Raw genomic sequence first — 16,955 nt, forward strand, 5'->3', positions numbered from 1 at the left:
CACAGTCTCTTGCCAGGCACACTGTGCACACACTACATGTGCACACTCCTGCCACCTCCGCACAGAGCTTCACTGGCACACCTCTTGCTAAGCACAGTGCCACATCATCACTGCATGTGACTCACAGTGACACATCATCATTGAGCACCATTTGCACTCCTTTTGCCCCTCCACCTAGATCAAGTCATATCTCTTGATCCAGGAAGAATTTGAGGGTGCTCCAAAAAGGAAAGTCGCTCGATTTTTCGTGCTCTATGCGCTCGTTACATCACACGCACATTTTGGCATAAGTTACACTCACATTTGTGTCTTGCCGACAAAACCACTTCCTTCACGCATATTTGCCTCTACATCGACGCATCTGACCCAGCACTTAAAAAGAACAAAAGAAAATGAATTATTTGCTACTCTTTCATCGATCGACGGTTGGTTTAGATCTAGATCAGAGTAGACTAGATCGCCATAGAGGGAACGCTTTGAATTCCCCAAGTTGCCAATCTAAGCCATGCCCGAAATTCCCGACTAGTACCTACTCGGAGTCAGTCCATACGCTCACATCCGATTTCACATCATTACATTACCTGAAACCTTACGTTCATCACTTCAGTGAGCAGACTTCAGAGTTCAGAGGCATTGCAGATTGATTCAGTGGGTAGATAGCACTTGATTTCACACACACATGCCACTATTGTAAAGCCTATTTGGCTATCTCACGGCATCGTGCACATCATTTTTTCAGCCTTGTAAAGCCTCTTGGCTATTCCCGGCATCATTGCCACAAGCCTTGTAACACAGATTAGATCTTATATACTGCAATTCTATCTTCACCGATGGTACAGAGATCTCACTTGGCATCTTCAGTGTATTTGCAGTTGATTCATACAGAGTTTTTTAGGACACTTTTGAGTACATTGTTTGCACCATGTCGACTAGCAACCTCAATCTGGAGGCATCTGCTAAGTTAGACAACTCCAATTACGGTACATGGAAATACCGAATGGAGACCATTCTTGTGCTTCAGGACAAATGGGAGTATGTCGATGGATCCATACCTAGACCATTGGCCGATCCAGCCACCAGTAGCTCTACTCCATCTGTTGTCACAGCACCAGCAACAGGATCTACATCGGGATCTACATCTACACAAACAGTTTCTACACCAGTAGCAGATCCCGCCATTGCCCGAGCTCAAGCAGAATGGGATAAGAAAGACAAGTATGCCTATCACCTGATCAAGCAGAATGTGCAAGATGTCATGCTAGGACAGCTCAACACAGTCAAGACATCAAAAGAAGCATGGGATATGTTCGCAGCTCTCTACGAGTCCAAGAACACATCCAGATTCTCACCCTGAGAAACCAGATCAACCAGAGTTTCCGCAATAGCAGTGAAACCGGTCATGCTTATGTACTCCGCATCAAAGACTACAACAATCAACTTGCAGCAGCAGGAGAGACTATGAATCCCGCAGAAATGGTTCAAGTAATCCTGAATGGACTAGGAGAAGGATATGAGAATCTAGTCCAGAGTATTGCCATCCAACGGCAAATTCCAACACTGGAAGAACTTCAGTCAGTTCTACTTGGTGAAGAACTCAGGACTCAGGCCATTCATGCACGTAAAGGTCATTCTAATGATCAGGCATTCACAGCTTCAGACAGAAGCAGAGGCAAAAGCAGAAACAGAGGTAGATCATATCAGAAAAGTGGTCATCATCAACAAAATCAAAGTCAGAATCAGCATCAGCATCAGCAGCATCCTCAGCAACATCAAAATCAGCAAAGAGGAAATCATTCCAACCGAGGAAGATTCCAAGGACGAGGGAATGCATCCACCAATGTGTCAAACATTCAATGCAACTATTGTCACAAGTTTGGACACTATGAAAGAGATTGCCGCAAGAAGCAGTATGACCAAGGCGGTCAATCCAGCAATAATCGACGGAATTCCCGAGGAAGAGGAAATCATCATGGTGGACATTCTAGTCACAGTCATTTTGCAAATGAACATGGAAATATGTTTCTTGCAAGTGAGGAATTGCATCAATAGACTGATACAATGCACCTAGACACTGATTTCAATCCCAAAGAGGATTTCAGCTATCAAGTCGACCAAGTGGAACAGGATCCTTGGTACATCGACAGCGGTGCATCATCTCATATGACAAATCATCAGGAATGGTTCACAGAAATGAAGCCATTAGAAGGTCAAAAGAATGTCATCTACACAATAGACAATACACCGAATCCGGTTCAAGGGACAGGTGTTATCCCTATGAACAATTTCACTGGTACAAAAGGATTAGTCAAAGATGTGCTCTATGTTCCGAAGCTCAGCAAGAACCTTTTGTCAGTAGGTCAAATGATGGAACACAACTATAAAGTCATCTTCGACGGTGATGAATGCACTATCAGAGACAAATCCAAAAGAGGTCAGCTAGTAGCAAAAGGTGTCAAGGAAGGACGCTTATACAGGATGCTAGCTACAGTACCAGATAAGCATGCCATGTCAGCTCAAATGCAACAGATGCCACTATCTGCAAAATGGCACAAGAGATATGGTCATGTCAACTTCAAGTACTTGTTAGATCTCAGGAATCAAAATATGGCAATTGGGATTCCGAAGCTACAATTTCTTGGAAAAGTTTGTGAAGCATGTTGCTTCGGCAAACAAAAGCGAACCAACTTTGTCAGAAGTACCTCTCGTGCACGAGGTATTCTTGATTTGATTCATACAGATGTATGGGGTTATGCCCAGACCCGCAGCATCAATGGTTCACTTTATTACTTGACCTTCAACGACGACTACAGCAGATATTGTTGGGTCTACTTTCTGAAAGAGAAATCTGAAGTGTTTGCCAGATTTCAAGAATTCAAAGCCATGGTAGAAAACCAAACAGGCAGAAAGATCAAGGTCATGAGATCAGACAGAGGAGGTGAATACATGTCTTCAGCCTTCATGAACTTTTGCAAAAATCACGGCATTCGAAGACAATTCACATGTGCAGATACTCCTCAGCAAAATGCAAGAGCTGAAAGGAAGAATGGGACTTTAGCAGACAGTGCTAGAGCAATGCTTAGTGAAAAGCATCTTCCGAATCAGTATTGGGCAGAAGCAATAGCTACAGCTAACTACTTGCTTAATCGGCTTCCTACCGAACCGATACAAGGTATGACTCCTTATGAAGCATTCACTGGACACAAGCCACGCATTGGGCATCTCCGCATCTTTGGTTGCATAGCATATGCCCACATACATGATGATCATTGCAGGAAATTGGATGCGAAGTCACGCAAATGCATCATGGTTGGCTACAGTGAAGAAAGCAAAGCATACAAATTGTATGATCCCATCAACCGCAAAGTCATTATCTCCAGAGATGTAATCTTCGATGAGGAATCAGAATGGAAAACCTCACCTACACAGGAGATAGAAGCATCGACTTCACAGTCATCTACAGAACAGGTTGATGAAGAAGAGCAAGAATTGCCAGCAACACCCCAAGCAGCATCACAGCAGCTCAGACGGTCTACTAGGGAAAGCAGACCACCAGCCAGATTGACATATGCTCAGAAAGGCAAAGCAATTCAGGTGGAAACCATCAACTATGCTCTTATGACTACCATCATGGCTATTGAAGAGCCAGTGTACTTCGAAGACGCAGTAGATAAGCCAGAATGGCAAACTGCTATGAATGAAGAAATGGATGCTTTGTATAAAAATAACACTTGGGAATTATGCAACCTTCCACCAGGAAAGAAGGCCATAGCCAACAAATGGGTATACAAAGTGAAGTACAATCCAAATGGCAGTATTCAGAGATACAAAGCCAGATTAGTTGCAAAAGGATTTGCACAACAATATGGCCAAGATTATGATGAGACTTATGCTCCAGTAGCAAAGATGGATTCCATACGGTTCTTGATATCACTAGCGACACTCAGTAAATGGAATGTGTATCAGCTCGATGTCAAGAATGCATTTCTCAATGGTTATCTAGACGAGGAAGTCTACATGCAACAACCAGCAGGTTATGTTGAACCAGGAAAGGAGAACAAGGTTTGCCATCTCAAGAAAAGTCTCTATGGCTTAAAGCAAGCACCCAGAAGTTGGTACAGCAGAATTGACAAGTATTTTGCTGATCTGGGATACATGAAGTCCAATGCAGATCATACTCTCTACTACAAAGTTCAAGGGGAAGATATTACTATTGCACTTTTGTACGTAGATGATCTGATTGTGACAGGAAGCAAGGATAGCTTCATCAGAAAATTAAAACAAGACTTATCTGCAGAGTTCGACATGAAAGATCTTGGACTTATGCACTATTGTCTTGGAATTGAGTTCTGGAGAGATTCAGATAGCACATTCATGAGTCAGCTCAAGTATGTTGACAGTCTCCTGAAGAAGTTTCATATGGCAGATTGCAAGATTGCAGCCACTCCCATGGAACAGAGTTTGAAACTTACTAAAGATTCAGAAAAGCCTACAGTCAATGACAGATACTACAGGCAACTCATTGGATCTCTTATATATCTGACAATCACACGGCCAGAGATTTGTTATGCAGTAAGCTCACTAGCACAGTTTATGGCAAATCCAAAACAGTCTCACTGGAATGCAGCCAAAAGAGTCTTGAGATACATCAGAGGTACAAGACAGTTTGGGATAGAATACAGAGGAAGTCATCCACGGTTGCATGGATACTGTGACAGTGACTATGCTGGAGATCATGAGACCAGGAGATCGACACAGGGATATGCATTTTTCCTTGGTCAAGGTGCTATATCATGGTTGTCAAACAAACAACCAACTGTTTCTTTGTCTTCGACTGAAGCAGAATATAGAGCACTCACTACAGGTGCATGTGAGGCTATATGGCTCAGAAGACTATTGTCAGAAACAGATTACTTTGATGAGTCAAAGCCAACAACAATATATTGTGATAATCAATCGGCTCAAGCATTGGCCAAAAATCCAGTATATCACTCCAGAACAAAGCACATTGATGTCAGAGAGCACTTCATCAGAGAAAGAGTGTTACTTGGTGACATCACACTGCAGCATTGTGATAGCAAAGAAAATGTTGCATACATCTTTACCAAACCACTCGGTAAAGAGCTATTTGAGAAACACCGACTAGCTCTTGGTTTGATGCAGAGGAAGGACATTCCCATTAAAGGGGTGTGATGGAATGTAATGCTCAGTCCTTCTTCGATTCCCCAGAATCATCATCTTGAGGGAAGGCCTACTTCATGATGTTGATCTTGAGGGAAGGTGTTGAGAGTTCACGCTCAACATCATGTGATCATGTGTGCATAGCACCATCACGTGATCATATGTGCATAGCACTAACCTTATAGAGTGCTATAAAGGAAAGGGTTAGATCCCCTAACCCTAACCCTAAAAGGGTTTGTATATATTCTATTTTTTCAACTAATTCTAGTGTACAGTTAGTCATTTGTGGTGTGCTCTCTAGCTGTGCCCTCTCTCCTCATCTCCACTCTTCTCCTCTCCCCTCTTCATATTTTGTCAAGATGATTCTATGGCAGTGCTTCTCAAAAGCATGCTTGAAGAATATGACAACTTGGTCACAACACTGAAATATGGTCCCGATCCTTCATTTGAAGGGATCATAAGTGCATTGCAAGAAGATGAAAGGAAGCGGGAGAAGCGAAAGGATCACCAAGTGGAGGGAGAACAAGCTTTGGCAACCAAGTTCAAAAGGATGAATTTTAAAGCTTGTAGACATTGTGGCAAAAACAATCATGATGAGAAAGATTGTTTTCGCATCAAGCCATGTGGGATTTGTGGCAAGAATGGCCACTCTGAAAGTAACTGTTTCTCAAAGAAAAATTCAGCAAATATGGTGGACACAAGTGATGAAAAAGCATATATGGTAGATGATAAAGATTTTTGTTTCTAGGGTTCCTTGCCTGGATCATGTTTCCAAAAAGGATTTTGTAAACCTGTTGCAACCGCTATGAGTATGCAAAGGTATCTTGTCTTAATCTGTTTGACCTCTTAGAGGTATCTATTATGTTTTGTGTGTTTATCCTGGTATATCCCATATTATGTACCTACCCAAGGATGTCCAACTTGCATGAGAGACTAGAGCCGTGGATTTATCCTTGACCAGAGACCCTGGCATGAGAGACCATGAGCCTATGATTTATCCGTGCAGTATGAGGCATTTCCTTGAGGGGGGATTTGTTGGGAATATCAAGGAACTGCATTTTTTTATGGACTCATGCTATCACTCACCTTTCCTTCATGGGGGGGTGTTAGAACATGAAGTCAAGTTGAGTGTTCCAGTGTTTGTGTGAGAGTGCCACGTGTCATATACACTAGGTACTTTAGTTTGTGTGTGCACTCTATAAGAGTGTTGTACTTCCTTGTGTCAAATCAGAGGAGTCAACATCTACATCAAGCTTTCCATCATGTGAGTACTTTGGTTATCTATGCTTTGCTCTAGCATTTTCATTATGTCTTTCCATTCCATTCTTGCACCTTCACGCAATGCATCCAAATGGCCTATAAATCATCCACTGCAACCCAATGCACACCTAGCTCAAACTGCAACCAGAGTGATCGCATAAGGTATGCTCAAGAAATCATGATCCCACGGAAAAGACCGCTACTGAAAATAGAACCTGAAATGCCTCAAAACACTCCCCCATGTCCCCACCTGCAAGCTCCTCCTCTTCTATGTCACTTGGGGTTTCGATGGGGTCCAAGTGGCCACCCTAAGAATGAAACAATTTTTAAAAGGAGATTACAGCTTAGTTATAAGATCAATGGTATGATCAAACATGCTTGAGAACAATGATGATTGGAGTAGACTTACATGATGAGCGGCCACCGCATCCCAATTGATGTTGTATGCTTGATGCTTCATCTCTTTGAAAATTGCCCTAACTCCTACTTTCCATGTGTATCTATAATCCTTCTCTATAGGATGATGGCCAATCATAGATTCTTGTGGATCCAAATTAAGAGAGTTAGATGAAGTGACATATATGGGTAATTAAACAAATAAAACAATAAATTATAAGAGAAATAGATGTGCCAATGATTCCTCGTAGTCTGTCCTTCTGCCACTCCGGAGGTGCAAAGCACCTATGGTATCGAGACATCTCCTAGGCCACCCTCTTTTGACTCTCCCACTTGTCTGGAATTTCTTTGAGCTCTTTCTTGGCAAGCTTGCAATCCTCTTTGTCTTAAATATTTCATGAAAATAACATTGTCACTCGCAATATGCACAAAATTTTTAAAACTTTTAATAAATAGAAAAAAGACATGATGCCATAAGACCCAAGTTTTGTATTGAACCAAAGAGGTATAACAGAAATTATAGCTATTATTATATGATTACATTGAGAGACGTTGCTCTCAGCTAGAGTCTTTATATCCAAAATGATATAGATTGAACATATGTTTACAATTTAAATTGTTGCTCTTAAAGAGCCTCAATTCGTGCCATCTGCATAATTTGACTCCCCATTGTCTTATTGCTCAATGTCATGACAGTCCCTTGCCAGGTGCGATCTGCATAATTTGACTCCCACTTGTCTTGCCAAGCCTTGCCCCTTGGGTGCATTGACTCCCCATTGTCTTATTGCTCAATGCGATAGTCCCTTGCCAGGTGCCATCTGCATTAACTCCCTATTGTCTTGCCAAGCCTTGACCCTTGGGTGACATCCAGTGCAAAATACAGGTGCCATCTGCATTAACTCCCACAAGTTATCTTGCCAAGCCTTGCCCCTTGGGTGCATTGACTCCCCATTGTCTTATTGCTCAATGTGATAGTCCCTTACCAGGTGCCATCTGCATTAACTCCCTATTGTCTTGGCAAGCCTTGACCCTTGGGTGACATCCAGTGCATATTTTGACTCTCATTTGACATAGGAGGTGATGACTCTGATTATAATTGTCTTGGATTGGCTTCTTGCCTAGTACCCAAATAAAATCCTTCAATGGACTTCAATATACAAAGCTTTAATCATGGACATTCTTCATTTGCGTTGTCTCCTTCTACTTCCTCCATGGTGAGCATCCTTAAAAATTTGTGTATATGCAAAATAGTTTGCTGTGGTATTTTTATTTTTCCTTCTACCTCATATCCCATGCGCTTCTTTGATTTCTTTGCCCTTGAATGCCAAGACACTATGATTGTCCCCGTCGAAACTTGAGAGACTGCTTCATCATTTGGGACCCACTCCTTCATTATACAATTAGTATACAATGTGTTGTTATCCATATTCTCCTTCCTGCCCTTTGGCTCATACCATACCGCTGTAAATGTTGTAGCTCTCCCTTGGTCATCTCTTTGCACATCAACTACTTTTGCAACCCAAAACTTCACATTCTCATATTCATCATCCGATGGCCGAACCACAACAAAACAATCAACCTCTATATCTACTTGTGGCATAAACTCTCTCTTCTTCGGTCCACAATATGGACGTGGGAGTAATGATACAAATTCATTTTCAAAGACTAGAGCTGGGCGCAAATCGTTATGAACATTTGGCCAAAACATATTGCATTCTTCCTTGACATCCTTTGAGCCTCGCATTCTCTCAAGGTCCTTTATTAAATTTCGTGTCTTGTTAATTACAGTGGTAGTGTGTTCTCTCCAAGTAGGCTTCGAATCAAGATATCTCTAGAGCATTTCCTCTTTGTATGTAATAAATGCTTTTAGTCCTTCTATTTCACAGTTAGACCTCTCATTGAATTCTTGTATAGGAGCCCATGTTGGATACCTTTACTTGCTGGGAATTGAAGTTAAGAGACTATAAGGTTCTTCAGGTTCCCATTTTGTATCATGAGAATACTGTTGCCATTGCATTACGGGTTTTTCATCTTTAAAAAAAAAACGAAAGTAGTGTGGATTGGTATGACCTGCCAATGCATCACCACCCGTTTGTATGAAAGGTAGAATGAAGCTCTTCCAATCATACATTCTTTCGAGCCTCTCACATACTATACTTTCCTTACGACCACCAACTTGCCTGCCACATCTTCTTACCAAGTCATCTATTGTCTCCACATCCTTGCATTTAAGCTCCCTTGAGACTGTGCTAAAAACCTGATCGATATCCTCATGTGTATGCCCAACATATAAAAATCCACATTCGACCTCATTGAAGATTCGATGAGCAACTAGCATGGAGCAGAATGTAAACATGAGTACATTCTTATTTTCTCGCCAGCAATTATCAGCTTGTATTCTCAAAGTCGGTGGTAGGCGACCTTTTTCTACATGTACATTGCGAATTGCCTTCATAATAGATGTTACAACTTGATTGCTATCATGTAGATGCAAGGAATCAATCCATATATCTGCAAAGAACTTAATTCCATGCACTAACACTCCACATAGATGTGTCTTTAGAAAGTGCTTTCCTTGTAATTTAGGTGGAGTGGCAACAAAACGAGCCAATGTTGTTGTATTCTGATCCATGCCATCTACAATAAGGCACATGTAGTCATCGGGATGCGAAATAGCTTGCTCCTTCCAAAATGCATATTTTTGTCTGGAATGTCAAATAAGATCATGATGAGATTTTTGGTTTTTTTTTTATAATTCCCTTTGATTTGGACATGTTGCACTCTCAATCACTCGCTTTAAATCATCACAGACATTGCACTTTGACATTTTTTGCCTCCTTGGGACTTTAACATATCCAAAGTTCTTCTTCCAAAGAGTATACAAAGTATGAGAAGAAGCTACGGCATCCCCTCTTTGCCTTTGCTTTTCTGCAATAGAGTCAAATACTTCGAGCTTTGTCAAGCCCATTGGAAGGTGCATTTTAGTGATCGCATCACCGTTAGGGAGTTTGGTAGATATATGGGGTTGAGGTAAAGCATTTTCATGTATGAAGTCTTGCAAAATTGCTGCTGCCTTGACAGTTGAGATTCTTGATTTGGACCTTCCTCTATTACCGTGAATGCTAAATTTGTTGCCGCCCTTTGCCTTGGTGACTAAATCCCAATATGTACCATGGGATAATCCAATAATATTGCGATATGCCTTATTGCAAATCCTTTTTCCATTTACGAGAGGTTTTACCTTTTGTCTTGAACTTATCCTTTTATTTCCATTCTGAAGAAAGCAAGAGAGACTTGTGAGAAGGTATCATTTCTTTCGCTTCCTCTTCTTTGCCACACGTGTCCTCTACATTCCCTGATGTCTGCAAGATCAATGAAGCGCATACATCTTCGCTTGCAACATAGATATCCCAATGCATTTAACATGTTCTCCTCCTTCATTACTCTCTTCCTCTTTGGTTGCTTTTGTGGATCTTCCTGGATTCGCTTTCTCTTCATGCATATGTATGACCGTTTTCGTTCCTCATGCACGTTGTTATCTGTATTTATGCACTTCTTCTCCTCACATTTGTTTGTAACCAAGCATCCATGATTGGTCATTGCATCCTTGTCCATATCACAATAAAAGTTAAATATTGAATAATCCTTTGTTGATCTCATCCTCGTTTTTAACATACTCTTAGGACCATTCAATGAATTCAATATTCTACGAGAGTATTGAGAACCTTGAAACTCTTCCACTCCTGAGAGAACATCACTCATTGGGACATCTTGCATGGCTTTCACAAATCCACAAGCTTGATTGACACCAGGTTTGTTAATATGCATGAACTCATCCACACTTGACAAGACATCGCTATTGAAACCTTTGCCCTTCTCACTGTGCAAGAATTCATCCACCCCAGATAAGGCTTCGCTTCTAAAATCATTTTGTTTCTCGGAACCAATGAACTCATCCACTCCAAATAAGATGTCACTTCTATAATTGAGTATATTGAAATCATCCACATTTAAAATGATAGAGCCTGGCACATGGGCACACTTTTTAGGTCCTTTGATATTGTAGTATACCTTGTCTTTATCATTGAAAACCACGTGCCTCTTTCTCATGTTTAAAAATTGCATGCTCCATCTCATATTCTTGCCTACCTCATAGTAGGGATCACATAAGGATGTTATGTTATCAACCATACCATCATCAGTGACTTTTAGAATCCTCATCTGTGCAAATGACCATTGCTCCACTTGTTCGAATCCCAATACTTCACCTTCTACTACAGTCTTATTTGCAAATGATCTCATTTGTAAAATGTCCCCTATAGTAAAATCCAAGGTGGTGCACTTTGTATTCTTGATAATGTCTGTTGCATTCGTCTCATCTTTGTCCCATGCTATAAATGATTTGTTGGATGTATTGTAGGGCATAACATCTCAAACATTTATACTTTAGCTCAACATGTGCGCTAAGAACCTTTGATACAGTAACTGCCACCTTATCTTCGCCAAGTCTTCAAAAGTGGCAAACTGAATTGGGATCACTATCATGGATTGTAGCAAATGCAACTACTTATCTTTTGCTACATAAAATCACATCCATCCCTGGAACAAAATCTATAGCCATCTCCTTTGTGAGAGTCCTTTGTAAGCAAGCTGCAGTAGCAACAATTACATAAATATTAGTCTCTTTTTAATAATCTACTCATTTATTATAATTTTTAATTAGTACTTAATTTATTGGTGGGAGAAGTTATCTGATTAAGTACTCATCAGATGGACATGCTAAGTTATCCTTTGCATGGTCGATCGAGCATTAAATACTATTTTTGCTCTAGTGTCATGCACATCCGTAAAAAAACACGAGCCTGCTAGGTATGTTATCCAATCAAGCACTTTGGGATGGGTGTGCCACTTTGCATGTAAGTCAATTCCACCTAGTTGAAGGTGTGTTCAAAGTATTGTGCCCATCGGATATGCTTTGCATTGTCGATCAACCATAAAACACCGTTTTTGCCTTAGTGTCATGCACAACCATGAAAAAACACGGTCCTAAGTGTGTTAATCAAACAAGTACTTATTGGATGGGGGCTCCACTTTTCACGGAAGTCCGTTTCAACTAGGTTGAGATGCGTGCAAAGTATTGTCACCATCGGATATGCTCTGCATGGTTGATTACGCATTATACAACGTTCTTCCCGTAGTGATATGCACATCTGCAAAAAAACACGCCCTTAGGTATGTTATCTAACCAAGTACTTATCGGATGGGTGTGCCTCTTTGACAAAATTTCAATACCACCTAGATTAAGACGTAGGAAAAGTATTGTTCCCATCGGATATGCTTTGCATGGTCGATCGAGCATTAAATACTATTTTTGCTCTAGTGTCATGCACATCCGTAAAAAAAACATGCTGCTAGGTGTGTTATCCGATCAAGTACTTATGCGATGGGAATGCCACTTTGCATGTAAGTCAATTCCACCTGGTTGAAGGTGTGTGTGCCTCTTTGAGAACATTCCCATACCACCAAGGTTGAGGCGTATGAAAAGTGTTGTACCCATCGGATATCCTTTGCATGATCGATCGAGCAATAAATACTATTTTTGCTCTAGTGTCATGCACATCCGTAAAAAAACACGCTCCTAGGTATGTTATCCGATCAAGCACTTATGGGATGGGAGTGCCACTTTGCATGTAAGTCAATTCCACCTAGTTCAAGGTGTGTGCAAAGTATTGTGCCCATCGTATATGCTTTGCATTGTCGATTAAGCATAAAACAACGTTTTTGCCTTAGTGTCACGCACAACCATGAAAAAACACGGTCCTAGGTGTGTTAATCAAACAAGTACTTATCGGATGGGGGCTCCACTTTGCACGCAAGTCCGTTTCAGCTACTAAAAGTGTTGTGCCCATCGGATATCCTTTGCATGGTCGATCGAGCATTAAATACTATTTTTGCTCGTGTCATGCACATCCGTAAAAAAACACGCTGCTAGGTATGTTATCCGATCAAGCACTTATGGGATGGGTGTGCCACTTTGCATGTAAGTCAATTCCACCTAGTTGAAGGTGTGTGCAAAGTATTGTGCCCATCGGATATGATTTGCATTGTCGATCAAGCATAAAACACCGTTTTTGCCTTAGTGTCATGCACAACAATGAAAAAACACGGTCCTAGGTGTGTTATTCAACCAAGTACTTATCGGATGGGGGCTCCCCTTTGCATGCAAGTCCGTTTAAACTATGTTGAGGTGCGTGCAAAGTATTGTCACCATCAGATATGCTTTGCATGGTCGATCACGCCTTATACACCATTTTTTCTCTAGTGATATGCACATCCGCAAAAAAACACGCCCTTAGGTGTGTTATCTGACCAAGTACTTATCGGATGGGTGTGCCTCTTTGAGAACATTTCAATACCACCTAGGTTGAGGTGTATGAAAAGTGTTGTGCCCATCGGATATCCTTTGCATGATCGATCGAGCAATAAATACTATTTTTGCTCTAGTGTCATGCACATCCGTAAGAAAACATGCTGCTAGGTATGTTATCCGATCAAGAACTTATGGGATGGGAGTGCCACTTTGCATGTAAGTCAATTCCACCTAGTTGAAGATGTGTGCAAAGTATTGTGCCCATCAGATATGCTTTGCATTGTCGATCAAGCATAAAACACCGTTTTTGCCTTAGTGTCATGCACAACCATGAAAAAGCACGGTCCTAAGTGTGTTAATCAAACAAGTACTTATCGGATGGGGGCTCCAGTTTGCACGCAAGTCCGTTTCAACTAGGTTGAGATGCGTGCAAATTATTGTCACCATCGGATATGCTTTGCATGGTCGATTACGCATTATACAACGTTTTTCCCGTAGTGATATGCACATCCGCAAAAAACATGCCCTTAGGTATGTTATCTGACCAAGTACTCATCGGATGGGTGTGCCTCTTTGAGAACATTTCAATACCACCTAGATAAAGGTGTAGGAAAAGTATTGTGCCCATCTGATATGCTTTGCATGGTCGATCGAGCATTAAATACCATTTTTACCTTAGTGTCATGCACATCCGTAAAAAAACATGCTGCTAGGTGTGTTATCCGATCAAGTACTTATGGGCTGGGAATGCCACTTTGCATGTAAGTCAATTCCACCTAGTTGAAGGTGTGTGCAAAGTATTGTGCCCATCGGATATGCTTTGCATTGTCGATCAAGCATAAAACACCGTTTTTGCCTTTGTGTCATGCACAACCATATAAAAACACGGCCGTAGGTGTGTTATTCAAATAAGTACTTATCGGATGGGGGATCCACTTTGCACGCAAGTCCATTTCAACTACGTTGAGGTGCGTGCAAAGTATTGTCATCATCGGATATGCTTTGCATGGTCGATCATGCATTATACACCATTTTTTCCCTAGTGATATGGACATCCGCAAAAAAACACGCCATTAGGTGTGTTATCTAACCAAGTACTTATCGGATGGGTGTGCCTCATTGATAACATTTCAATACCACCTAGGTTGAGGTGTACGAAAAGTTTTGTGCCCATCGGATATCCTTTTCATGGTCGATCGAGCATTAAATACTATTTTTACTCTAGTGTCATGCACATCCGTAAAAAAACACGCTGCTAGGTATGTTATCCGATCAAGCACTTATGGGATGGGCGTGCCACTTTGAACATAAGTCAATTCCACCTATTTGAAGGTGTGTGCAAAGTATTGTCCCCATCGGATATGCTTTGCATTGTCGATCAAGCATAAAACACCATTTTTGCCTTAGTGTCATGCACAACCATGAAAAAACACGGTCCTAGGTGTGTTATTCAAACAAGTACTTATCGGATGGGGGCTCCACTTTGCACTCAAGTCCGTTTCAACTATATTGAGGTGTGTGCAAAGTATTGTCACCATCAGATATGATTTGCATGGTCGATCACGCATTATACACCGTTTTTTCCCTAGTGGTATGCACATCCGCAAAAAAACACGCCCTTAGGTGTATTATCTGACCAAGTACTTATCGGATGGGTGTGCCTCTTTGAGAACATTTCAATACCACCTAGGTTGCAGTGTAGGAAAAGTATTGTGCCCATCGGATATCCTTTGCATGGTCGATCGAGCATTAAATACCATTTTTTTGCTCTAGTGTCATGCACATCCATAAAAAAAACACGCTGCTAGGTATGTTATCCGATCAAGCACTTATGGGATGGGTGTGCCACATTGCATGTAAGTCAATTCCACCTAGTTGAAGGTGTGTGCAAAGTATTGTGCCCATCGGATATGCTTTGCATTGTCGATCAAGCATAAAACACCGTTTTTGCCTTAGTGTCATGCACAACCATGAAAAAACATGGTCCTAAGTGTGTTAATCAAACAAGTACTTATCGAATGGGGGCTCCAGTTTGCACGCAAGTCTGTATATGCTTGGCATTGTCGATCAAGCATAAAACACGAGTAGGGAGGGAGAGGGAGAGAGAGAGAGAGAGAGAAGAGAGGAGGGAGACTTAGGGAGAGAGAAAGAGAGAGAGGGAGAGAGGGAGAGAGAGAGAGAGAGAGAGAGAGAGAGAGAAGAGAGGAGGGAGACTTAGGGAGAGAGAGATAAAGAGAGAGGGAGAGAGAATGAAACTTCTAGCAGCCGTGGCCGCCAAGAGAGGGAGGTAGAGAGAGAGAGAGAGAGAGAGAGAGAGAGAGAGACTTCTCGCAGCCGTGGCCACCAAGGGAGGGAGGGAGGGAGGGAGGGAGGAAGGCTGAGAGAGATTAAGAGAGAGAATTCAGAGAGAGAGAGAGACATAGAGAGGGAAAGAATGACAAATCCTAGCGGCCAAGAGGATAGAGGTAGGGAGGTAGAGAGGGTAAGAGAGAGAGAGAGGGAGAGAGAGAGAAGAGGGGGGAGAGAGAGAGAGAGAGGAGAGAGATGGAGAGAGAGAGAAATAATTACAAATCCTAGGGAGAGAGAGAGAGATAAAGAGAGAGAATGAAAAATCTTAGCCGCCATGGGAGGGAGAGAAAGAGAGAGTTGAGATAAACTAAGAGAGAGAATGAGTGGGATGAGGACAGAGAGGGAAACACATAAGAGTTGTCAGAGAGAGAGAGAGAGAGAGAGATTAAGAGAGAGAATGAGGTGTCTTGACTATGGCTACAGAGAGATTTAGGAGTCGAGAGAGAGAGAGAGAAAGTAAAGAAGGTTTTATATATTTACATGTTTTATATTATACTTTTAAAAAATTATAAAAGAGTGAATCTATGGTTTGTTTTGAAGGTGAGATAATATTTATATATATATTCATCTTTTAAATTGAAAAATGTTAACTTTTCTTTAGATACTTGTTCTTCATTTATCTCACATGCAGGTTTAGCCTCTACATCAAAACCCCTTCTTTTGCATATTTAAGCCTCTTAAGCCCTAGCACATTAAAATGAACACAGAAAAAGAAATTATTTATTTCTTTTCTTTGTTTCGATGGTTGGTTTAGCATAGTTTAGCATAGATTAGATTGCCTTAGAGGAGAGACAATTCTCCAAGTTGCCAATCGAAGCCATGCTCAAATTTTTCTAACTAGTTCCTAATCGTTGTCAGTCCCTTCGCTCACTTGCGGTTTAACACTCATAACATGCTATTAAATAAGACCTTTTACCATTTACCAAGAAGTTTATCAGTGGGCAGATTGCATGAGCAGATATCAGTGGACAGATTACATATATCAGTGGACAGATTACATGTCATGGGACATATTGGAGCTCGATGATTATTGGTTATTTTTATTGCATTTGTATAAATATTTAAGCTCCTTTATTGTCATAAAAAACCTTGTAAAGCCTTCTATGCTATTTTTTACATTTATTGTCATATGAAGCGCCTTGTAATAAACCGGACCATCTCGACCATTCACTATTTAACGAGTATCAGTGGGATGCATAAGTGGATATCATGTGGGCTATATAAGTGGATATCAATGGAACAGTTTTTAGTGGGTAGATTGCATCAATTGGGTATCAGTGCACAGATATCAATGGATGGACAGATTACATGTCATCACGAAGATTGAAGCTTTATGACTAGAGGGCAAATCAATGGATGGACAGATTACATGTCTTCACAAAGATTGAAGCTTTATCACTAG

Source organism: Dipteris shenzhenensis, chromosome 18 (genome assembly GCF_047967505.1).
Source record: "Dipteris shenzhenensis isolate YYH24624 ecotype China chromosome 18, Dip_SZ_1.0, whole genome shotgun sequence".
Taxonomy (NCBI): Eukaryota; Viridiplantae; Streptophyta; class Polypodiopsida; order Gleicheniales; family Dipteridaceae; genus Dipteris; species Dipteris shenzhenensis.